The 26,209-nt window shown below is 41.3% G+C and overlaps 1 long non-coding RNA gene across 2 annotated transcripts; it reads right to left on the minus strand.

Moving 5' to 3' along the window:
- On the minus strand, positions 1-26,209 carry LOC124866679. 2 transcript variants are annotated; one of them, XR_007037876.1, is made up of 3 exons: positions 25,395-26,209; positions 144-571; positions 1-69 (listed from the first exon to the last, which is right to left on the minus strand). It is a non-coding gene; the product is annotated as an uncharacterized LOC124866679 (long non-coding RNA). The 2 variants fall into 2 exon arrangements; XR_007037877.1 differs by having other exon boundaries at positions 1-571.

Here is a 26,209-nt window from a genome sequence, read left to right on the forward strand (position 1 = left end):
GAGATTTTAAGATGTTTTTATTTTTACACAGAGGAATAGTTCTAGGATCTGGAATCGGGAACCCGCCAGCTGCACAGAGGAGGGAAACAGGTGAGTATAGAATAATGAGGTACTTAAATATTGTTTGCTAATATCTTTCTTACAGGGGAGAGGAATAGAACCGCCAGGGGGAATGGAAATGTGGAGTCTGGGAGCTCAACACAGGAGTAGCCTTGGTGAGATAAGTTCATCCAAGAGGAGTGGTCTTTGAGGCACGAAGACGTTTCTGGGAGCTTGGTTTCTTTACCATCCATGAAGGGCAGGATGATGGAGAGGAGAACTGGTGAAAAAGCTTGCCTGAGAGCACGTTTAAGAGTGAACAAGGTTTGCTGATGACTTGGGCCAGTTCGTCATTGAGCCTGGAAGCTGCCAGCCAGAAGGTAGTTTCAAGAAGGGAACTTAAAACTTGAATCTTGAAATTTCAGAGGACCCAGCCAGAAATCACCAGAGAATACTTTGATCCAGAGGTGTGGAGTATATTTAATCCAGACGTAACTGAGGACTGGAGGCTGGATGGAAACTGGTCAGGAACCTGAGGAGGAGGACATGAGAAGGTAAGTCAAGCACTAGAGAAACCTGAGACAAGATTAGGTCTGGGCTAGAGTCTGTTATCACTGTTGGCTAAAGCTCAGCCGATGAGGTGCTGGCAGCTTCAGGCTTAAGTACACCCAGTCAGCAATCAGGAGATGTACAACACCTGTTCACTCACACCAGGAGCATTAGTGCCCTCTACGGACCAAGCACAGTTAATAGCAGGCAAAAAGAGCACAAACAAAAAACTCCCAGACCCCAACATTCTCTGCCACTGCTGCACTGAAGTATTGCACCTCCACATAGAAAATTAGGAGGGTGTCATGATATATAGGTAGTTGATTTTTGTTTTGGATCTTGCTCATGGTTGTTTATGTTTTCCAGGTGATGATTTAGTTCCTTTTTGGTTTAGTTTCCTATTTATTCTGTTTATGGTTAAATAGCTGAAATTGTACCAGAAGCTTGACAATGGGGTTAAGCTGCAACTTACTAACCAAATATTTGTTGGAGTGTATGTGCATATTTGAGCAAGTATGTGTAATGTTCACCCTATAAGGAACTCGGTGTAATCATTCTACTCTAAAAAAATAAATGCTTCATATTAATAATTAAAAGACCAAATTTAAAATGTAATTCATACTCATGATGCGTTTCTACAAAGCTCTCTATATAAATCTATATAAATATATAATGTCCTGTTTTACATAAAAACATAAGATTTCTTATTTTTGTGCAATGTATGACAAAACAGAACCTGCAGTAATAAACTTCTCTGTTGAGGGGAATACTTTAATAATAAGGCAGTCAATATAACTGAGGTGAGTGACTTAGACTTTCTCATCCTTAGTGTTGACTGAAGTCTATGTGGAAGTGTGCAAATAAGAATGTAACTATATGAGTAAATGATTGCGTATTCCACCGCTGCACTGCTGAAACAGTTCAGTTTCATTAAAAGGTTGCTGATTTCCCTCTGGTTAATTATTCATCACAGCGATACATGAACACTGAGCCTTCAGACACGACCTCTAAAGAGAGAAGTCACGTTTTCCACTACCCTGAATATTACATATTTACATTTTTTAAAGATAGACTAAATGAGTTTGTGTTTGCTTTTGTGATTTGTTGCATTTTGTATTTTATTATATAAATATTTGAAAGATTATTAAAACTGTGAAATGCTTTTTTAGGAATCCTGGATCTGTACCTGTTTTCCACCACTGTTTTCTCACTGACATTCTGTTTGAAAAATAAAAAAACAATTTAGGTTAACTTCCTCAGAATAAAATGCTGATCAGAAACAATTTTTACTGTTTTGTGCAGTTATTAATATCAAGGGCTTTAGAGCACATAGCTTTAGGTTGTGCATAGCTCTGTAGCTGTGGGCTGCCCTAGTTTCACCATTAGGTCTGTTTTTCAAAGAACAAGCTGGAAGTAAATGTAGCTGCAATGAGTTGAGTTTCCTTGCAGAAATTAGAAAACTGGGATTTCATTGTTGCTCTTTATAAATGCAAGGATCACTTGCAAATGTATAACACGTGTTGTGACTATGAATATGAATATATTATTTAATATTAATACTTTAATATTTGATCAAATAATATTTGGGTCTGTTAAGGGTTGTCCTGTGAATACCAGCCCAGTAAGGCGATGGTATTAGGACAAAATAGAAAGGTGTGAGACGAGCTCTGACATTATTATACTAACCCTAACCCTAACAGCATAAACTCTGCACATATATGGAATGAATTCACACAATTTCTTAAAATACAAGAATTTATTAACAAAAATAAGTCAACTCAAAGTCAAACATGTTTCAATCAACAAACTCTTTACTATGCTAAAATCATCCAACTAAACTACCAAGCAGAATTAAAGAAAATACTGTTAATAAAAGGGTTAAAATACGCCGCGTTATGGCCGATCTTCTGTGTTTAAAATCACCCTTTAAAGAAAGCTTGTCTTAACTTTAAAAAAACACAAACACAGAACACAAAACTAACCTCGTGTGTTGAGTAGATAATCTGCTAACACACAAACAAAACCAAACTTCATAAAACCAAAAAAAAGTTTTAGATTATTTCATCCTAAATTATTTATATCACGACGACGAAGTTTGAAGAAAGCATCCACAGAGAACAAAGGATTAACTTCAGCTAACTTCTGTAGGTGTTGGGTGGGGCGGCTCGCTCTGTCCGCCAACCAAACTGCACACACTGAAAAAACTGACTTTTTGGTATAGTAAAATATATTAAATTAATGAATTTGTTTTTACACTGTAATATTGTGTTTCAGAGATAACAGGAATTTATAACGTAAAACATTGTGTTTCATTCATGTAATAAATGAACTATGAAGAAAGAGTAATTTTTAATATTGAATTGCTCATAGTATTTACATGTTTAACGCTCTCGTCACATAAACCTGAAAATACTAAGTAACTTTTAATTTGAAAGTGTAGTTTGTGTTTGAAACCACACATGCGCATTTGGACAGAAAAGCCCGCGATGGTTAACGTTGACGGTAGCTAAAGAAGACTGTGGGTTAGTGTGTCACGGAGGTGGTGCTCATCTGGGCTGTATGAGCTTGGGTGAAATGTAAGTAAATGCATTTTTGTTTAAAGTTTGTGATAACATATTGATCCTTGAGATAGTTTCAATCTCGTGTGCATTCATTTTAGTTTTAATCATGTTGGCTAAGGCGACCAGATTAAAGATAACATCCACACCTAGTGCTACATGTGCAGGAGAGCTATGCTAACGTTAGCTGTTCCACTTTATTTGGTGAAGCTAATATTTCAGTGTATGTAAGTGCTACTAGTGCAGGACAGCTCTGCTAATGTTAGTTGTTTTACTCTTTTAGGGACGTTTGCTTTTAACTTGTGCTTAGTTAATTAGTGGAGCTAATATAACACACTACATTAAATATTTTATTTAATGTAGTGAGCAGTAACTGAGCAGTAACTCAGTTAATGTTAGTAATTTCATGCCACACACCACTAACGGATTTAAAGTTAGCAAAGAGATGGAGATTAATGTTTGTCAAAGGCAGAAAGCTCCCTCGGAAACAAGTTATTTTGAGTAACTTAATGTAGCTGGTAATGATTAGCTTTATTTCAATGACTAAGTTAAGTTATTTAAATGCACCAGATGCTAACTGATGCTAAAAGATCCCCTTAAATCAAATTATGTAACTTGATTGACCATTTAACCAAGTAATGGCTCTCATGTGAGTCCAGCAAATTCAGTTGTATAATTTTTGTTACTCAGAGTGTAAGTTCATTTGTAATTTGTTAGTTAAACACAAATTCTCATAAATGTGTTTTGCTTTTTATCAACAGGAAAGCAGAAGGGTATTACAGTGAGTTGTGTTAGACCCAGGAGCCAGTTGAGTAGAAACGGAGAGCTTGGCAGGAGGAGTCATTTGTCTCAGGCTGCAACATTAGTCTTGTTCAGTTATGTGGAAATCTAGGTATGCATGTTTTAAGATTCTTGTTGTTTTTTTCACTATTCTCTATTGTGTTATGTAATTTTAAAAATGTAGCTTAATGTTTCGATCATTGTTTTAACATTACAAATTTTATCTGTTCTTTTACAGGGTGACGCTATTCTTAGGACGAGCCAATACAGTAGACAATTGAGGTCTAGGGAGGAGGACATTGACAGGTTTCCACGATTGTGTCATCATGGAAAAACAGTAGGTCTCCTATGTGATGAGATGGTCATGCAAAAATTGCAAGTTTAGGACATCAAAACATTTAGACCTCTTAAAGCATTATAGATTGAAACATCTACACATCGGTCAGGCACTCCCCTGTTTGTACTCAGATTGTCCTTGTTTGTATAAACAAATGCTGTTTAGAAATTGTTAATATTACCTTACTTTGTCTGGTTTAGACCTAACCTCATCTTTTTTTAGTCATGTGATATGTCCTATTTTGTGACTTCTGTGTTAAATGGATTAAATCTCCATTCACCCAAACTTATATGTATATATTTAGTTAAAAATATATATGTTGGAGATTAAATTGTTTAACAGAACAGACAGTTAAATTTAGTCATACTTGTTCAGTAGACCATATCGATGAGGTTCTTGATGTGTTGATTAATGACGGTAATGCCACTGTTACAGAGATTTCGTTTGTTGAAGAATTTGAAGTGAACATTCATGTGTGTTCATAAATAAACAGTATATTTGAACTGTATTTTAATTTTGTGATTTGTGATATACCTATATTAAATGCATTAAAAAATTCATATGAGAACATTTATCAAAAATAAATTGGAAACATTTACATAATTATAGTGAGTAAATCAACTTAATACAAATGAGTAATGAAATGTTAAACACAAATAAAAACTACTCAATTACTTCATAACATGAAATACTACAGATTTATAATATTTACTTAATATTTTGATGTTCCCAATTGAAAGAAATTAATAGACTTTACCTAATTATTTCAAATAAATGTAATTTCTAACTTTATTATAATGAAGTAACATTTACTTAATATCTTCACAACTGTTAAGTGTAATGGTACGTATACTTTACTAGATGCTGGGAAGTAAGTTATACTTGATTTTGTAGCAGTAAAAGTTATTAAAAAAGTGTTAGTGCAAATTGTGACGAGAATTTTATTAAGTAAATCTTACAAGTTATTTTTTTCAGTGCAGTTACTGCCACAACCACGGTGATGCGTCCCGTTGTCTCTCCTTTGGGAAACTGCTTCACTTGGCTTGCTGGGAACTCTCTGGAAACAGTTTACTTCTGCAGATCTCAGAGAGAATGTCAAGCAACGCTTGTACCTTAATTACCCCTTTTCATGAATGAATACCGGATACACAAACAGCAATTCATTCGTACTTAACTTAGTGCATATGATCACGTGATCTTATGACACTCTTGGATCCAGTTTGAAGAGTTATGTCTGTTTGCCTGCAAAGAGACATTGGCGCGCTGTCCCTCTCCTGTCCCAATCCTGTCCCAATCCTCTAGAGACGTGGAAGAGATTGATTCATTGGAAAGGCAGGGGTTTTATTCAAAACAGCGATGTCACGGGGAGTCCACCATTACCCTTTTCCTGGCTGTGCAGGAAGTAGGTTAACGTGATTTATTTTGAAAGTTCCAGAAAAGTTCGTACCGGATGTTATAATCCATGGCTGTGGGACCCAACACACAAATCACACTAATGCCTTCCACAAAAGCCAACTAATTCAAAATAATCAGTCTCATGTAATAATAAGATTTTTGGAGGCCTTTTTGGGGGCTAACTGTGTGTGCCAGTATGTTTCCTGCAGAGCGCAGCAGTAAGAGCAACTTCAGTTGGTAAGGGCGGTATATGGGGAGACCTGTCTGCCTGTACTGTACCTAATGCTTTATTAGGATCAAAGCAGAAGCATCAAACTGGTTTCAATCATGTTTTACTGACTAAATTAGGCTTCCTTATGCACCAAATGGATTTTCTTCCTCACACTAGAGACTCTTGGGGAGCTCCACAGGTTCTTGTGCTTGGCCCAAGACTTTCCCCTTAGATTTGCTTTCATATGGAATTATTACAAGCTATTTCATGTTAAGAGTGGAAAAGATACGTTTCTGTTGCAGAGCTGATGACACTTGAAAGCCAGATGACTAAAGTCAACCATTTAAATTACAAGTCTTAATAGCATTTGAATTTTCTGCTTCTAAATTCAGACAAAACACATTTTTTGTGACTTTAGGAACAGACTGTTAATCAATTTACTTACTGACCTTAACTACACAACTTCTGGGAGTCAGATTTAATAAAAGCAGTTGGCTTCTAAGACATGTTTGTACAAATTCAATTCCAGCTGGAATGTGAAGTACCTGGAGAAAACATATGCATGGGGAAACCTCCAAGATAGACCCAGGCTGAGATGCAATGGTGCTAACCTTCTCACGAGCATGCAGCCTTTTGAACAAACATGGAAACAAATACCTTCTAATCCACTGTCAGTAAGATTGTACAGGTCTTAAGATAGCTCCTAGCTTGTACTGCGACTGTCCATTGGATAAAACACAGCAGCAAGTCTCTAAGAGGTCTCCATTAATTTTAATTTTGCCAACATAAAAGGCCAGTGCTTGATAGAAAAAAAACATAAACTGTCTGAAGTGCAGCGATCAATGTTGTTTAATTGTGTTTTTGCACTGCTTTGAAGGTATGCTAATATACAGGGGTTGGGCAATGAAACTGAAACACCTGGTTTTAGACCACAATAATTTATTACTATGGTGTAGGGCCTCCTTTTGCCACCAATACAGCATCAATTCATCTTGGGAATGACATATACAAGTCCTGCACAGTGGTCAGAGGGATTTTAAACCATTCTTCTTGCAGGATACTTGCCAGGTCACTACGTGATACTGGTGGAGGAAAACGTTTCCTGACTCGCTCCTCCAAAACACCCCAAAGTGACTCAATAATATTTAGATCTGGTGACTGTGCAGGCCATGGGAGATGTTCAACTTCACTTTCATGTTTATCAAACCAATCTTTCACCAGTCTTGCTGTGTGTATTGGTGCATTGTCATCCTGATACACGGCACCGCCTTCAGGATACAATGTTTGAACCATTGGATGCACATGGTCCTCAAGAATGGTTCAGTAGTCCTTTTGTCAGTGACCCGCCCATCTAGCACAAGTATTGGGCCAAGGGAATGCCATGATAGGCAGCCCAAACCATCACTGATCCACCCCCATGCTTCACTCTGGGCATGCAACAGTCTGGGTGGTACGCTTCTTTGGGGCTTCTCCACACCGTAACTCTCATGGATGTGGGGAAAACAGTAAAGGTGGACTCATCCGAGAACAATACATGTTTCACATTGTCCACAGCCCAAGATTTGCACTCCTTGCACCATTGAAACCGACGTTTGGCATTGGCATGAGTGACCAAAGGTTTGGCTATAGCAGCCCGGCCGTGTATATTGACCCTGTGGAGCTCCTGACGGACAGTTCTGGTGGAAACAGGAGAGTTGAGGTGCACATTTAATTCTGCCGTGATTTGGGCAGCCGTGGTTTTATGTTTTTTGGATACAATCCAGGTTAGCACCCGAACATCCCTTTCAGACAGCTTCCTCTTGCGTCCACAGTTAATCCTGTTGGATGTGGTTCGTCCTTCTTGGTGGTATGCTGACATTACCCTGGATACCGTGGCTCTTGATACATCACAAAGACTTGCTGTCTTGGTCACAGATGTGCCAGCAAGACGTGCATCAACAATTTGTCCTCTTTTGAACTCTGGTATGTCACCCATAATGTTGTGTGCATTTCAATATTTTGAGCAAAACTGTGCTCTTACCCTGCTAATTGAACCTTCACACTCTGCTCTTACTGGTGCAATGTGCAATCAATGAAGACTGGCTACCAGGCTGGTCCAATTTAGCCATGAAACCTCCCACACTAAAATGACAGGTGTTTCAGTTTCATTGTCCAACCCCTGTATGTTAATGTTTGCAAATAATCGTGATAATCGTCTTGTTTGCCTGTCATGTTTCAACACACCTGCAGGGTTCCAATGCAGTATCGAAAATACACACAGAATATGATTAAAACATTTCTCAAGTCTGGATAATTATATCGAAAGACAAATAGAATCTGAAATTCTTTCTGAATTTCCAGACTTTATACCTTGTCACATTAGTTTAAAGGTCATGTCCATCTCTGCCCACCCATCAGTTCACTCATTTGTCCATCTTGATTGCTAATTATTTATCTGTCTGTCCATCTCCTCATTTCTCCATCCGATTGTCTAATTTTCTGTTTGCTTGTCTTTCCAGCTATTTATTTGTCCATCCGTTGGTTTGTTTGTTCATCCACCTGTTTATCTTTTCATTTATTCGTTTATTTATACTTCATTTATTTTCATCTATCTTTTTATTTGTTCATTTGACCAGCTGACCGTTTGTCTGTTTGTCTAAATTGTTTTTGGTTTGTTTGACTGTTTGTTCATTCATCTATTAGATTATGTCTAACCATTTGTTTGTTTATCTGTTTATTTGTTTCTTTCTTTGTTTGTTTGTTTGTCCATTTGAGCATCCATCTGCTCTGAACAGACATTTATCAATTTGTCTATTGCTTTGTCCATTCCTTCATCGCTTTGTCGTCTCATTCATTTTAATTTTTGTATTCAAAGCCTGACACTGTAGAAATTATTAGGAAGTTATGTATTTTTATTTTAAAAATTGCTTGTAAAAGACTGAGGACTCTGGAGATCTAAGTCTGGAAAGGTCTTAAATTTTGACATAAAAATATGTAATTGTAACACCTCTGTAACAGTGACTAATCTTATGACTAAAATTTAAATGTGTTTTTTCTTTAAAGTCCAGCAGTTCTACTATTTTTTTTTTTTTAGCTCTACTGCATTTATGTCTAAAAAACCTTACTAGTGATTGTTTTTTGCTCAACGACTAAATGTGACTTTAAATCAGTGACCTAAAAAACAAGCTCCCTGGGCCTGCAGCTGAGCTGACTCGTGACTGTGAGCTGTGAGTGACAATAAAAAGCTGACAGAAATGGAAGTTGTTCCCGTGCAACATGCAATCTGCTGCTTGTCATACATCATGCATTTTAAAAACTGGATGTGTCAATTAAAAGCAGATAATATGGGCTCATCCAGGGAGGTGCGTTTCCTCTGTCACAAGGTCTCTGGTGGGTAACAAATTCGTGTGCATGCTGAGAGATATTTCCCAAATGTCTTCAATGTGACTTTCAGGTTTTCCCCCACTTTTTATTAATAGAGCTGTGTGATATGTGTTGGTTTTATTTTTTGTCTTGAGACCATAATCCCATTAGTGCAGGCTGATACAGGTTCAGTTGAGAATCCTGACAATTTGATATACCTGTCCTTGACAGACTCTATTCTGAAGTTTCATCCTGTCCTCTGTCATAATTTCTGCATGTTCATTCAACCTGACAATAGGCGGAGTTACTGTCACAGTGTGAGCAGAAAATATCCCTGTGCTGCATCTGAAGATGGTGACGGCAGGCAATCATCACACAGGTGGCAATAATCTCTCTGTGCTGACATGACTGCCTCAATCTGCCTGTATGTCCCGAGGCCTCCATCACAGACGTGATTCAATATGCCTCCATCAAAATGCAATTTCTCTGCTTCTCCATCAGTGCTTACCACTCCTCCTCTGCACCCTCTTTCTCTTCTTCTTCTTCTTCTTCACCCCTTCATTTTCTTCTTGAATAACTTACTCATCCTCTTATTTCACACCTTTCTGTTTCACTGCCATTTACTGTCTTTCACCTCATCTCTCTCCTTCTCCGTTGACAGGTCTCAGGTTGGATCCTTATATTTCCCCTGGGCTTCTTCTACCAGCTTGCTCTTTTGTGTTGTCTCTCTGAGTGATCTCAACACATGGTCTTAGACATTTTGGAGTTAAGTGATGATGAGGGTATTAAAGAAGATGAGGGTGGCTTACAGTCTCTACAGGGCTTCTGGTATACTAAATGGATGAAGGAAGATTTGGACCGGCCAACTGATGGACTTTATTACAGAGGGTGATGCCCATGATTTCTGCCTGCAGGAAGACAGGAAGATGGCATGAAAACTGAGAATAGATTAAAAGAGGTATTTACTGCCCTGCATAAATGAGTCTGTCAAGAGGCTTTCCTTGAGGTGTTTTAGGAGAGAAGCACACTTAGAACATCTCAGTTATCTTCAAAGTATTGAAGCTGAGGCTTGCTGACTGGCAACTATTAATATTAATGTGATTTTCAAAAGATTATGAGCTGACTCTTCCAGTTTTATGCCATAAAGTTGATAAAACAGGTTTTATCCTGAACTATGAGAAAAAAAAACTTTCATTTGTGACTTTGAATAACTCTTTATCATAAATAAAATAAAGTTTGAAATAACTAGGTAGGTAAAAATAGACAGAAACAAAAGGGATCTTTGTTTACATGATAACATCATTAAATGAAACTTTAAACCACTTTTCTTTGAGCTTCTGTACCAGAACACAGTTGTTTGTTTTCTTCTCAAACTTTTAAGGGTCAAATAAAAAATAATAATAATACAATGAGCAAATCAACATCAGCTTCCTATTGTGTGACTGTCCTTATATGAAGCTCACTGAGATATGAACAACACATCAAGATTCATGCCTTATCATTAGTAGCTAAAGCTAAGATATATTTGGGATTTGCTGCTTATATATTGATTATTATTAGGAGTTTTTAGTTATGCTTTTGGGAGTTAGAAAAACCCTTAAACAGTAGCTTCTAATGTGGTCACACAATGAGTGTTTATTATTCAAGGTTAAAGCTTGCAGGTGTTTTCTGTCTGTATCGTGAGAAGCTGGCAGTGTATTAGGGAGGCATGGTACTCCTCTCACTGAAGATTCCTGAAGATGTGTGGGAAACAATTCTTTAATTAAATGATGAAATGTATCTCTGTTTCTTTGATACTGTTGCTGGGGAGACATCTACAGACAAAATGATTGTGTACCGGTCCTTCTCAAAATATTAGCATATTGTGATAAAGTTCATTATTTTCCATAATGTCATGATGAAAATTTAACATTCATATATTTTAGATTCATTGCACACTAACTGAAATATTTCAGGTCTTTTATTGTCTTAATACGGATGATTTTGGCATACAGCTCATGAAAACCCAAAATTCCTATCTCACAAAATTAGCATATCATTAAAAGGGTCTCTAAACGAGCTATGAACCTAATCATCTGAATCAACGAGTTAACTCTAAACACCTGCAAAAGATTCCTGAGGCCTTTCAAACTCCCAGCCTGGTTCATCACTCAAAACCCCAATCATGGGTAAGACTGCCGACCTGACTGCTGTCCAGAAGGCCACTATTGACACCCTCAAGCAAGAGGGTAAGACACAGAAAGACATTTCTGAACGAATAGGCTGTTCCCAGAGTGCTGTATCAAGGCACCTCAGTGGGAAGTCTGTGGGAAGGAAAAAGTGTGGCAGAAAACGCTGCACAACGAGAAGAGGTGACCGGACCCTGAGGAAGATTGTGGAGAAGGGCCGATTCCAGACCTTGGGGGATCTGCGGAAGCAGTGGACTGAGTCTGGAGTAGAAACATCCAGAGCCACCGTGCACAGGCGTGTGCAGGAAATGGGCTACAGGTGCCGCATTCCCCAGGTCAAGCCACTTTTGAACCAGAAACAGCGGCAGAAGCGCCTGACCTGGGCTACAGAGAAGCAGCACTGGACTGTTGCTCAGTGGTCCAAAGTACTTTTTTCAGATGAAAGCAAATTCTGCATGTCATTCGGAAATCAAGGTGCCAGAGTCTGGAGGAAGACTGGGGAGAAGGAAATGCCAAAATGCCAGAAGTCCAGTGTCAAGTACCCACAGTCAGTGATGGTCTGGGGTGCAGTGTCAGCTGCTGGTGTTGGTCCACTGTGTTTTATCAAGGGCAGGGTCAATGCAGCTAGCTATCAGGAGATTTTGGAGCACTTCATGCTTCCATCTGCTGAAAAGCTTTATGGAGATGAAGATTTCATTTTTCAGCACGACCTGTCACCTGCTCACAGTGCCAAAACCACTGGTAAATGGTTTACTGACCATGGTATCACTGTGCTCAATTGGCCTGCCTACTCTCCTGACCTGAACCCCATAGAGAATCTGTGGGATATTGTGAAGAGAACGTTGAGAGACTCAAGACCCAACACTCTGGATGAGCTAAAGGCCGCTATCGAAGCATCCTGTGCCTCCATAAGACCTCAGCAGTGCCACAGGCTGATTGCCTCCATGCCACGCCGCATTGAAGCAGTCATTTCTGCAAAAGGATTCCCGACCACGTATTGAGTGCATAACTGTACATGATTATTTGAAGGTTGACGTTTTTTGTATTAAAAACACTTTTCTTTTATTGGTCGGATGAAATATGCTAATTTTGTGAGATAGGAGTTTTGGGTTTTCATGAGCTGTATGCCAAAATCATCCGTATTAAGACAATAAAAGACCTGAAATATTTCAGTTAGTGTGCAATGAATCTAAAATATATGAATGTTAAATTTTCATCATGACATTATGGAAAATAATGAACTTTATCACAATATGCTAATATTTTGAGAAGGACCTGTATGTGTACTGCATAGCAGCGTGGGGTATAAAATGTAATGTGGCGCACCTCCAACACACAGACATTTCCAGGTACCAGTGTAAGTGTGATGTCTCCTCTCTGAATTCAGATTGGTTTTAATAAACTTGTGGAAACGTACAACTGATCTCTGACTGGGGATTGTCCTTTGAGGTGTCAAATTAAAAGAGTCGGGTAGAGGTGAGCAGTAATGTACGGCCAGTAAAGTTTTCCTACCTCAACAATTGGTGCCGTGACACGGATTTGGCTCTAACTAAAGGATAATTAATTGACTCCGAGGCGGACGTCGTTCTACAACACCACAGGGTCGACACAAAACAAAAGGTAAGGAGATCTATATTTATTCTCCTTTTGCCTGCTAATAGTGTAGGTGGTGTTGTGGAATAGATATCTGTTTTCTCTTAAATTTACAGTCTTGATCAGTTTTGGGTAAAATATTTGTTGGTTGAAATAATGGATTACGGTAAAGAAATGATATATTGCGTAAAAATATTTGTTGATTGACACAAGACAAATTTTAGTCGAGATACTTGAATGTTGAGGCTGTAACATACTTTTCACTGAAGATACTTAAATGGTGACGGTGTTGAAGTAAATAAGTTCCGGATTTGGCAATCCAAACTCAGTCCTGACGAGGACTGGGGTATTTAGGCTGGGGTTAGTAAGAGCCTCCCCGAGGGACTGAGGACGCCTCAAAGTGGCCAGGGATAGGACCCCGAGACCCTGAACTGGCAGGTGAGGGAATACAGTTGAGATACTTAAATGGTGAAACTGTAATAATAAGATTAAGTAAAAGGAATTCCAGGGAGTCAACGGAGAGTTGATTCCTAGGTGTCAAACCGGGTTTGGCATCACAGCGGTCGGACCAGGAGAGATTGAAAAAGTCCTGCTGAGTGGAAGGGTTTAAGGCCCTCTGCGCGATTGTGTTAAATAAAAATTTGGGAAGATAAGTTTGGTTTTTCACAGAGTGGAAGTTTTAGGGTACTCGTACTCGTCGTCATCCGCTTATCCGGGACCGGGTCGCGGGGGCAGCAGACTCAACAGAGACGCCCAGACGTCCCTCTCTCCAGACACCTCCTCCAGTTCCTCCAGGGGGAGCCCAAGGCGTTCCCAGGCCAGCCAAGAGACATAGTCCGTCCAGCGTGTCCTGGGCCGTCCCCTGGGCCTCCTCCCGGTGGGACGTGCCTGGAACACCTCCCGAGGAAGGCATCCAGGAGGCATCCGGTATAGATGCCCGAGCCACCTCAACTAGCTCCTCTCGATGTGGAGGAGCAGCGGCTCTACTCCGAGCCCCTCCCGGATGGCCGAGCTCCTCACCCTATCTCTAAGGGAGTGCCCGGCCACCCTACGGAGGAAGCTCATTTCAGCCGCTTGTATCCAGGATCTCGTTCTTTCGGTCATGACCCAAAGATCACCACAACGGACCGGCACAGCGCCCCCATTACTGTGGCAGCCGCACCGATCCGTCTGTCGATCTCCCGCTCCATTCTTCCCTCACTCGTGAACAAGACCCCGATACTTAAACTCCTCCACTTGAGGCAGGAACTCCCCTCCAACCTGAAGAGGACAAGCCACCCTTTTCCGGTCGAGTACCATGGCCTCGGACTTGGAGGAGCTGATCCTCATCCCAGTCGCTTCACACTCGGCTGCGAACCACCACAGCGCATGCTGTAGGTCTTGGCTAGAGGGGGCCAGCAGGACCACGTCATCTGCAAAAAGAAGAGACGAAATCCACTGGTCCCCAAACCCGACCCCCTCCGGCCCTTGGCTGCGTCTAGAAATCCTGTCCATAAAAGTTATGAACAGGACCGGTGACAAAGGGCAGCCCTGCCGGAGTCCAACATGCACTGGGAACAGGTCCGACTTAGTGCCGGCAATGCGGACCAAACTCCTGCTCCGCTTGTACAGAGACCGGATGGCCCCTAGTAAAGGGCCCCCGATTCCATACTCCTGGAGCACCCCCCACAGGGCATCATGAGGGACACAGTCGAATGCCTTCTCCAGGTCCACAAAACACATGTGAACCAGTTGGGCAAACTCCCATGAACCCTCGAGCACCCTGTAGAGGGTATAGAGCTGGTCCAGTGTTCCACGGCCGGGACGAAAACCACACTGCTCCTCCTGAAGCCGAGGTTCGACTATTGGTCGGACTCTCCTCTCCAATACCCTGGCGTAGGCCTTACCAGGGAGGCTGAGGAGTGTGATCCCCCTGTAGTTGGAACACATCCTCCGGTCCCCCCAGTCTGCCAGTCCAGAGGCACTGTCCCCGACCGCCACGCAATGTTGAAGAGACGTGTCAACGATGACAGCCCTACAACATCCAGAGACTTAAGGTACTCAGGGCGGATCTCATCCACCCCCGAAGCCCTGCCACTGCGGAGCTTTTTAACCACCTTGGTGACTTCAGCCTGGGTGATGAAAGAGACCAACCCCGAGTCCCCAGCCTCTGTTTCCACCACGGAATGCGTGATGGCAGGATTGAGGAGATCCTCGAAGTACTCCTTCCACTGCCCGATAATGTCCTCAGTCGAGGTCAGCAGTCCCCCGCCCCCACTATAAACAGTGTTGGCGAAGCACTGCTTCCCCCTCCTGAGGCGACGGACGGTTTGCCAGAATCGCTTCGAGGCCAACCGGTAGTCCTTCTCCATGGCCTCACCGAACTCCTCCCAGGCCCGAGTTTTTGCCTCTGCCACAGCCCGGGCCGCAGCACGCTTGGCCTCACGGTACTCGTCAGCCGCCTCAGGAGTCCCACAAGCCAACCACAGCCGATAGGACTCCTTCTTCAGCTTAACAGCATCCCTTACTGCCGGTGTCCACCACCGGGTTCTGGGATTGCCGCCGCGACAGGCACCGCAGACCTTACTGCCACAGCTACGGGCAGCAGCATAGACAATAGATGCGGAGAACATGGTCCACTCGGACTCTATGTCTCCAACATCCCCCGGGATCTGGTCGAAGCTCTCCCGGAGGTGGGAGTTGAATACATCCCTGGCCGAGGGCTTTGCCAGGCGTTCCCAGCAGACCCTCACTATGCGTTTGGGCCCGCCAAGTCTGTCCGGCTTTCTCCTCCTCCATCGGATCCAACTAACCACCAGGTGGTGATCAGTGGACAGCTCAGCCCCTCTCTTCACCCGAGTGTCCAAAACATGCGGCCGAAGGTCTGATGATACGACAACAAAGTTGATCATCGACCTCCTGCCTAGGGTGTCCTGGTGCCAAGTGCACTGATAGACACCCTTATGTTTGAACATGGTGTTCGTTATGGACAATCCATGACTAGCACAGAAGTCCAATAACAAAACACCACTCGGATTCAGATCGGGGAGGCCATTCCTCCTGATCACGCCTCTCCAAGTGTCACTGTCGTTCCCCACGTGGGCGTTGAAGTCCCCCAGCAGAATAATGGAGTCCCCGGGAGGGGCACTGTCCAGCACCCCCGACAGGGACGCCAAGAAGGCCGGGTACTCTGCACTACCACTCGGCCCGTAGGCTGAAATGATAGTCAGAGACCTCTCCCCAACCCGAAGGCGCAGGGATACGACCCTCTCATCCACTGGGGTAAACCCCAACACGAGAAGGCTGAGCTGGGGGGCACAAACCCACACCAGCCCGCCGCCTCTCCCCGTGGGCCACTCCAGAGTAGAAGAGAGTCCAACCCCTCTCAAGGAGATGGGTTCCAGAGCCCACGCTGTGCGTGGAGGCGAGCCCGACTATTTCTAGTCGATATCTCTCGACCTCCCGCACAAGCTCAGGCTCCTTCCCCCCCAGCGAGGTGACATTCCACGTCCCTAGAGCCAGCCTAAGCATCCGGGGATCGGGCCGCTGAGGTCTCCACCTTCGTCCGCCACCCAATCCTCTTTGCACTGGTCCCTCATGGTTCCCCCTGCAGGTGGTGGGCCCACTGGGGGATGGCCTCGCGTCTCTCGTTCGGGCTTGGCCCGGCCGGGTCCCGCGAGGAGCAACCCAAGTTTTAGGGTAAATAAGTTAAATAGTTTAGATAGTTTCAAGTAAAACAGTTGATGGATGGAGATGAGAAAAATAAAAAACATAAGAAAAAGATTAAAAAGCACAGAGTGCATCAGTTAAGGTGTTAAAGAGTTAAAACCTTCCTGCAGGAAGTTTCGTTTGTCTTAAATATTGCGATCAGTTGGAAAAGAAAGGAGTATAGTGCATGTTATGGTGGACTACTGACTGACTGACAATATTTCTGTGTGCAAAATCTGAACCTATACTAAACTTTTTCATCTGCCTCTCTCACACACACACACACATACACACACACATACACACATATATGGGATTTGAGTGTAACATCTGCGTTTTTGAGTCTGGACTTTAGAAACCTGCCCTTCTCATGGCTACTCCATCAGAGATGCTTCTTCAGCACGGCCTGAAAGAGAGAGAGCCTGCCTGTCTGCCTGCCTGCTTGCTGCAAATCACAGTGTGAGTTTCCACCAGAAAGAAACTCAGAAGAAGTCTGGCGCCAAACCCACTGAGATGGACAATGATCCATGCTGCTGCAGAGCCAGAAGAGTGATACACTGGATTTATATTGGAAGCACATCTTATGCGGGCAGAAGAGAAACAAGCCGGAGCAAAGTTCTTTCTCCCTCCTCGAAAAGTTAAAGAGGACAAGGAGTGAATGTCTCACCAACAGACCTGAAAGGCCTGGTTGTTTTTGGACTGATAGAGGACTGTGTGCCATGACAGTCTGACTTTGGAGCGATTTAGAAACTGATGGAGGTAACGTACAAACACACACACATTTACATAAATCTTTTCCTATTTTCTGCAATGAAGAACGCTTATTAACCGCTGCTCATGTGACATGCTTGCTTGAAGTGGACAGATATAGCGGGTTAAAATATTATTTTAGGGTTAGAAAAGTATCTTTAAAAGGGTGATAACTTAACTCATTTGATACTTTCCGGTTAATTCTTTTAGAGAAACAAGTTTTCTTTTGTCGTGGAATATTCAGGGTCAATTATTCTAGTTATTAAAGTTATTAAAAGCAGAGGAAGTTACAACATCTCCAAAACTCAGCAGTAACCAAGTGTTTCTATGTTATTCTCAGGACAGATCTCATGAAGGAGCATTTTTATAAAACCCAGCGCATGCGTAAAACCTGATGGGTTTCTCCTTCAGGTATAATTTTCTGTTGTCAGAGTTTGTATCCCATAAATCTAATGGGTAGAGACCTCATTAAAACAGGCTTAGTTCTACTGCAGATGGTCTTCATACAGTTTCTGACACAGTATTTACAGTTTGGTGCAGTTTTCGTCCGCAAGTGCTAACTGACGCTTGTGGAAAGTACAAATTCATTGTTTTTCACAACAGCTGCTGGTAAGAGGTTAAATTAAATTATTTCCTTCCCTCTTCTGATTCATGCAGCGTGTTGATTTGTACTGAACCTTATATCAGGTCCTGACAAAAACTATGAAAGGCTTGGTTCTGCAGGTACTTTTTTCTCCCTTTGGGGAAGGAAAGGAAAACTAATCAGTTCTGTGTTGCACAGAAATATTAAAACACTTGTTGTTTTCTAAGATATCACTGGCTAAAACATTTTAAACTTTTGAGAGTAATTGGTTTTGTTAAACACATTTCCCTTGGTAAAACAAACCTTTAAAATGAGAATGAAAAAATTGGGTTATTTTTGAAGGTAAGAAATATTCTGATTGGACAGTGGTACCACACACAAATGAAACTAATCTTATGTTCCATAAAAGACTCTGCATAGAAAAGGCTCTCAGAACCGTGGAGTTATTTTCCACCACAGTACCAAATTTTTTAAGCATCCTTTTTCCTTTACAGGTCCTTCTCAAAATATTAGCATATTGTGATAAAGTTAATTATTTTCCATAATGTCATGATGAAAATTTAACATTCATATATTTTAGATTCATTGCACACTAACTGAAATATTTCAAGTCTTTTATTGTCTTAATACGGATTATTTTGGCATACAGCTCATGAAAACCCAAAATTCCTATCTCACAAAATTAGCATATTTCATCCGACCAATAAAAGAAAAGTGTTTTTAATACAAAAAACGTCAACCTTCAAATAATCATGTACAGTTATGCACTCAATACTTGGTCGGGAATCCTTTGGCAGAAATGACTGCTTCAATGCGGCGTGGCATGGAGGCAATCAGCCTGTGGCACTGCTGAGGTCTTATGGAGGCCCAGGATGCTTCGATAGCGGCCTTTAGCTCATCCAGAGTGTTGGGTCTTGAGTCTCTCAACGTTCTCTTCACAATATCCCACAGATTCTCTATGGGGTTCAGGTCAGGAGAGTTGGCAGGCCAATTGAGCACAGTGATACCATGGTCAGTAAACCATTTACCAGTGGTTTTGGCACTGTGAGCAGGTGCCAGGTCGTGCTGAAAAATGAAATCTTCATCTCCATAAAGCTTTTCAGCAGATGGAAGCATGAAGTGCTCCAAAATCTCCTGATAGCTAGCTGCATTGACCCTGCCCTTGATAAAACACAGTGGACCAACACCAGCAGCTGACACGGCACCCCAGACCATCACTGACTGTGGATACTTGACACTGGACTTCTGGCATTTTGGCATTTCCTTCTCCCCAGTCTTCCTCCAGACTCTGGCACGTTGATTTCCGAATGACATGCAGAATTTGCTTTCATCCGAAAAAGTACTTTGGACCACTGAGCAACAGTCCAGTGCTGCTTCTCTGTAGCCCAGGTCAGGCGCTTCTGCCGCTGTTTCTGGTTCAAAAGTGGCTTGACCTGGGGAATGCGGCACCTGTAGCCCATTTCCTGCACACGCCTGTGCACGGTGGCTCTGGATGTTTCTACTCCAGACTCAGTCCACTGCTTCCGCAGGTCCCCCAAGGTCTGGAATCGGCCCTTCTCCACAATCTTCCTCAGGGTCCGGTCACCTCTTCTCGTTGTGCAGCGTTTTCTGCCACACTTTTTCCTTCCCACAGACTTCCCACTGAGGTGCCTTGATACAGCACTCTGGGAACAGCCTATTCGTTCAGAAATGTCTTTCTGTGTCTTACCCTCTTGCTTGAGGGTGTCAATAGTGGTCTTCTGGACAGCAGTCAGGTCGGCAGTCTTACCCATGATTGGGGTTTTGAGTGATGAACCAGGCTGGGAGTTTTAAAGGCCTCAGGAATCTTTTGCAGGTGTTTAGAGTTAACTCGTTGATTCAGATGATTAGGTTCATAGCTCGTTTAGAGACCCTTTTAATGATATGCTAATTTTGTGAGATAGGAATTTGGGGTTTTCATGAGCTGTATGCCAAAATCATCCGTATTAAGACAATAAAAGACCTGAAATATTTCAGTTAGTGTGCAATGAATCTAAAATATATGAATGTTAAATTTTCATCATGACATTATGGAAAATAATGAACTTTATCACAATATGCTAATATTTTGAGAAGGACCTGTATTTTAAAACAGATCTGTATTTTTTGTTTTTGGCTTTTTAGCATAATGTTTGTCTGAAGCTTCTTATGAACTGGGTTAGGAGCAAATATGATCTGAGGTAAATTAGGAGCTGTGAACTAGTGATTTTTAAATCTGATTATTGTGCAAGCAGAAATCATACACTAACAGGTCTGGGGATATTTAGCCAATCCTTTAAGAGAGCTAACATCATTGTTCAATGCAGCAATACTCAACCTGTGGTTCCTGGACTCCTGAAGCTCGTAAGCCATAGATTTTGGGTCCATAAAATTATAATATTTAATTAAAGGTAGACCAATTACTTATTAAAATAGATCTAAGCCAATGATGAGTTCCAGTCATTTGGAGGCTTTGAAATGCAATAATATTAAAAATTTCTACTCTGGGTGACAGAGATTGGGGTTGAAGAGTTTAGTTTTGGAACCAAGGTTAGGATTTTTATAACGAAATAAAGATAAAGAAAATCCTTCATTTTAGGAAAAGAAAAGAAATAAAGGCTCTCTCAACACTAAAGAGGATGGTCGTCTCAAACTCCAGTCTCCTTGTTTGATTTCTTAGGGTTTAAAGATTAAAAGAATAACTAGGAGTACAAAGGTACACAAGGTAATTTCAAATTACTAAGAGATAAAATATTGGAACATTTATCAGCATTTGGATTATTAAAGAGGGGTTCTAGTAATAATTTTCTCCCCAACTCTCAAAATTTAAATAGCCAAATTAAGGAAAATTATGTGTGTCTTCCCTTTGAAACACTATGTGGAAAAAAGTCCAGTTTGGAGTCAAGTTTCTTATCTTAATTTCTGATTAAATCAAACACTGCAGTTTTTGTTTTGTTTGGGTATAACATGAAAATGTCAACGCTGACTTAAAATACTTCTTTGCATTTAACCTGAGCAGAGAAATTCTTGAATGCAGCTGCTATTAAATTGAGCCAAACAAAAAGAGAACTATAACAATAACTCTCAGGATTGTAGTTATTATTACAGAGTTACAGTACAAAGAATTAGCAAAAGGTTTCAGCATCACTATGTGCACTCATTTTTAAAAAGGATCCTGACAATTGTCATAACAAAATTGATCAATTATAGCATTAAAAGATATGGTTGAGAAAGCATATTCTGAAAAGAGATTGTTAAAAATTTCTTTGAATTCTTGAAGCTTCAAATTTGGCCATTTGTTTGTCTCTGATGTTTTGTCTTTGTTTTGTTGGAATGAATGTTTGTTTATATGTTGCATGAAACAATAATCCATGTTTAGAATAATGTTTCTAAATCCCAGATTGATTAAACTTTGAGTTTTCAGGAGAGTTAAGAAGCAGCTTGTTTCTGAGGTAGGTGCATGTTAACAGTTTTGCAGTTTAAGTTACACTAATGTGGGATGGGATGAAGAAACTGTGAGTCCCGCCCATAGGCTGCCAATCAGAGGTTAGTTCTGCCTGACTCCGCCCACCTACCAGGTTGGTTCACACCTTTGCTGTCATGGTAACGCTCAGCACCTCCCTTCCTGAGTTTTAACACTGTTTAAGAGACAATAGAATCAAAATGCTTGTAGTGATTGTTGCCTTAAAAACATGTTTTTTTGGATGTAGCATGACTTTTAGATTTATGTGTTTTATTATTAAAAGGTTAATGAAATAGTTAAAACTAGTTTGAAGAATTAGTTTTGCATACAGAATCATTGGTGATTTATTAGATTGAAAGTTTCCCTGGTACCATTAAACTAACTGATAGTTCAAGATATGCAAAAGTAAGGAATATATTTTGATAAAGAATCAGAGTTATGATTTCATACTTGACAGGAATTATTTATTCGATTAAATTTGTAGAGTGTATGCGTCAATATTACATTAGATTTCCATTAGTCTAATATTTATCTTCATACAAGACAAATCAGGATATGTGACTAATTTCTAAGTGAAATATTGATGAACTGTACAACGACTGAAGTTTGTGTTTTGTTGTTAATGGAACTGAGTTACAGTTAAAAACATCTGGATTTTATTTATGTGGCTTTCATTACATTCATAGAGACACATAGTTATGTCAGAAATCATTTCTTTGGTTCTATGTAATGTGATCTTGGTTACTAGAACATTCATGTTTAAACCTTTTGCTGGATTGTCGCAGGGGTTGGATCCTGCGCCAGAAGGGGGGAATGTCAGAATAAAGTAACATGGGGATATTGCCAAGATCAATTTAAAGTAACATGGGGATATTGCCAAGATCAATTTTTTCCACATCTTTGTGTGAAGGTAGGATGGTGTTCCCTCCTGGACTTAAACAGGAACCTTTTTCTGAGGCACATGGAGTAGGATACGTTGGAATTAAACAGATGCTGGAGAATCTGAAGGAGTGGAGGCATCCTTTTATGACAGACATGGTGAAACACTTTGTGAAATGCTGTACAGTGTGTGGGCAATTCAACCCAAAGAAAACTTTGACACCATTGCAGGAAAATTTCCTTTAATCACAAGGCCAGGAAAGGAAATAATTATTGACTATACAGACATGGTGCAGTCAGTAAGAGGTTTCTGATATCTGCTCGTGTGCTCATCCTTTCACAGGATGGCCAGAAGCATGGCCAGCAAAAAGGAAGATAGCAAAACTGTGGTTAAATGTCTCATTAACCATTACATTCCCAGACACGGGTTTCCTGAAAAGATAAGGACTGACAATGGAACCCATTTTAAGAACCAGGAGCTGCAACAGGTGGAGTCCAGTTTGGGGCTGAAACACAGGTGTTCAGTGAACTCAACCACAGGATACACTCCATACGAGCTGGAAACCGGAAGGAGTTTTCGGGGACAACGAGGAGCAGTTCTGACATCTACAGGTGATATACAGAATCTGTCACACAAAGTCTATTTTTCTCAGCTACAGACGGTGGTGGAAACCTACAACAAGGTTCTGGGATCTGAGAGATCTACAGGAGAGCCAACAACACCACAGGTCGAGTGGGTGTGGTTGAAGATCATTATGCAAAAGTGGGTGGAGCCAAGGTTCACAGGACCGTACCAGGTGACAGAAAGGACATCCCACGCAGTGAGGCTTAAGGGCAAAGGAGACACGTGGTTTCATTGGAGCCAGTGCGCCGAGGCACCGGAACCAGGGAGACCCCTGGAGGAGATTGGAGAAAACACAGCTTCATCACAAGGGGCAGAATAATCCCCTCAGCTGTGTCAGACAACTAGGCAGTCTACCTTAGTTGTTGAAGAAAGAAGACCAACAGACACCCGCGCACAAGATGTCACCTGTATAAGGGACCAACGAACAGCGACACTGCACCACCCGGAGGACAAAAGGACGAGAGAAAACAAAAAAAATAAAATAACATTTTCAATTTATGGTTTTTACTTAACAAAAATTATATTTTATATGTTTTTGCATTTTTACTCTTTTATTATATTCATCTATTGTTGTGCTTACTGTTCAGGGGCCATAAGGATTGTAGTGATCGAACCCAGGCAGTGTTTGTTTTTAATGAAGAAACGCAATTAATTAATAGGACTGAGAAGACATCCTCCACTTAGAAGGGGTCAAGACATCCCTGCTGAGGATCAGAAGGTTTTAAGCACCCTGAGACTACAGAAGCAGGAAATGCAATAGTCCTCAGGCAAAAGGTGAGGCAGAGGCAGCAGGGCCTAAAGCACAGTTAATGTAAAATAATCCTTCTGTCCACTCTGGAGTAAGAGGTGTATATTGATATTGGTTTAATTTATTTTTATCTTCTCTCTGAAAGTATTAATTAAAGTTCATAGGATGATTCAATTTCAGCGAGTTCCATTGCATTGTTGGTTCCAGGCATGCTTAATTACAGCACTAGCGGCCGCACTAATAACCAAAACGGAGGGGACCGGTGGGAGCACCAAAACTAAACAGCCCCCTTCTATAGTTATGCACAGCCCGTCTGACCCTTATGGCGCCAAATTGACCATTCATGCTAATACTAAAGGAATCACGGTAGCACAACTTGACTTATGTAACATTATTAATAGTGGAACCAACCAGGTGGGTTGGCATGGTTATGACATCTATATGTGTGTGTTGAAAGGCCACCCCAGTAAATTGTCTCGGAATCCGTGTGGAAGTTGGGATCAGGTAGTTACACTCATTGTTATGACCGCAGGAACAACTTAGGACAGCTGCAAAAGAATATATCCTTGATTAGAGCCACACCAACACCTGGTGGACCTGTGAACCCCCTCATATTCACCACTCGATATCTGACATATGTCCAACTCACCCCATGATCTCTTAAGACAAGTAATGGGTATTATTTTGTCATAGGTGTCGACAAATCAGGAAAAGACCCTAAAGGCATTATTAAGGTACAACTAGTGAAACCTTCAGCCTCCCCTCAGCAAACAGTATTTAAGGACACAACATCACCTACTCCCGGTCCTGGGCCGTCCCTTGTCCATTATGTAGATGTACATACCGTGAAGGACCTTATAACATTGGAAACAGGATTTACTGATGCTAACATATGGCTACAATGGATGGCTGACACTGCTCAAGAAAATCATATGTCTGACTGTGTAGCCTGTGCAGCTGCAAGACCCTCCCTTTACACTGAACCTGCTCCTCTGTACCCCTCTGATACTTGGGGCTATAACTGTATGCTAAATCTAACCAAGGCAGCTACACCCACTAACTGTACCACACTAGCTACTATTTTTCCGCCCATTAACAATAAAACTCTCGCTGGACCATTTACCCCTTATAAAGGCAATGGAAGCTACAGATGTTTCAATTTTACATCTCCAAATGCTATAGTGCTTCTAGGTGAAATCCCACAGGATTGGTGTAACAGAATTGAACCTGGTTCAAACATTGGAAGGTGGGCTAGAGCTGGTTTATACTATTATTGTGGTGACAGGAGATTTTTGATTGCCTGGGGAGTGTGTGCTATGGTCAGATTACAGGCACCACTGATGTTAATTGGTGAAGCCATAAAATAACTAATAACACTCATCTACCCTCTGTCCTAACAGCTCAGAGGCGCAGACACGTGTTAAGGAAGCGTGCAACTAACCCCTTCAATCTCACGTAGAACTCTTCCACCTATATTGATGCAATCGGAGTGCCTAGAGGAGTCCCAGATGAGTATAAATTAGCGAATCAAGTAGTAGCCGGCTTTGAAAATATTCCCGTAATCTCAGCGTTTATTCCAATAACTCCTAATGTTACACGTCTCAACAGGATGAGGCTAAATGCAACAAATGAAGATTGGTTTGAGTGAGCCTCCGTCCCAGCTTCCTTCTGGGTGAGAGTTCATGCAAACCTGAAACATGGATTAATAATGTCCGTGAGTGAAGAAGCGAACATCCATTTCCTCTCTCAAACTTTGACTTTTATTACAAATCTTCACATTCATGAATTATTACAATAACATTTTTCTCATTCACTGTAATCATGTCCAGGTTTTTATATGACCTTTGTAACTCTCCGTTTCAGATACAGGATGTGTTCTCATCAAGCATAACGGCAACATGTAAACTTAAACGCCTCACTCACAGGTGTCTTTAAATATCCCTCATTCACATAGAAAAATACAATCTTCGTCTGTCTTACACATCCTCATTGCAGTATTTCTGAGGGGAATAAACCATGTTAACATGTGTGATTACATTTAGACGTATTTGGATAACCATGCTCACTACAAGCACTCGCCTGTAGAATAGCTGTATGTCTGCCGGCAAAACCCTATAGTGAAACTGATTACATCGTGAAGAACATAGTGAATAAACTCACTCAAACAATGCTGGTTAAATGTGGGGTTTAACAGTAACATTAAAGCTCCCCTTGCATTCAGCATTACTCTCCCAACAATAACAATAAAACACAAAACACATGTCAGAATACCACACCAACCTTATTAAAGTTAAATCGAGGGCTGTACTTTAGTTTACTGATACACGCGGCGGTCACCGCTAAGTAGCTGTGGTGGCTAGCGGCTACTTCCGCTAGTAGCTTATCAGGTACGATTCCGATAAAAATCGCTCCGTGTCCGCTTAAATATATACACACCAACTCACTAATGATCTTATTCGCCTCTTTACACTTAAAGGGGAAAGGCCAGTTTACAAGTGTTCCACA

Source organism: Girardinichthys multiradiatus, chromosome 4 (assembly GCF_021462225.1).
Source record: "Girardinichthys multiradiatus isolate DD_20200921_A chromosome 4, DD_fGirMul_XY1, whole genome shotgun sequence".
Lineage (NCBI taxonomy): Eukaryota > Metazoa > Chordata > Actinopteri > Cyprinodontiformes > Goodeidae > Girardinichthys > Girardinichthys multiradiatus.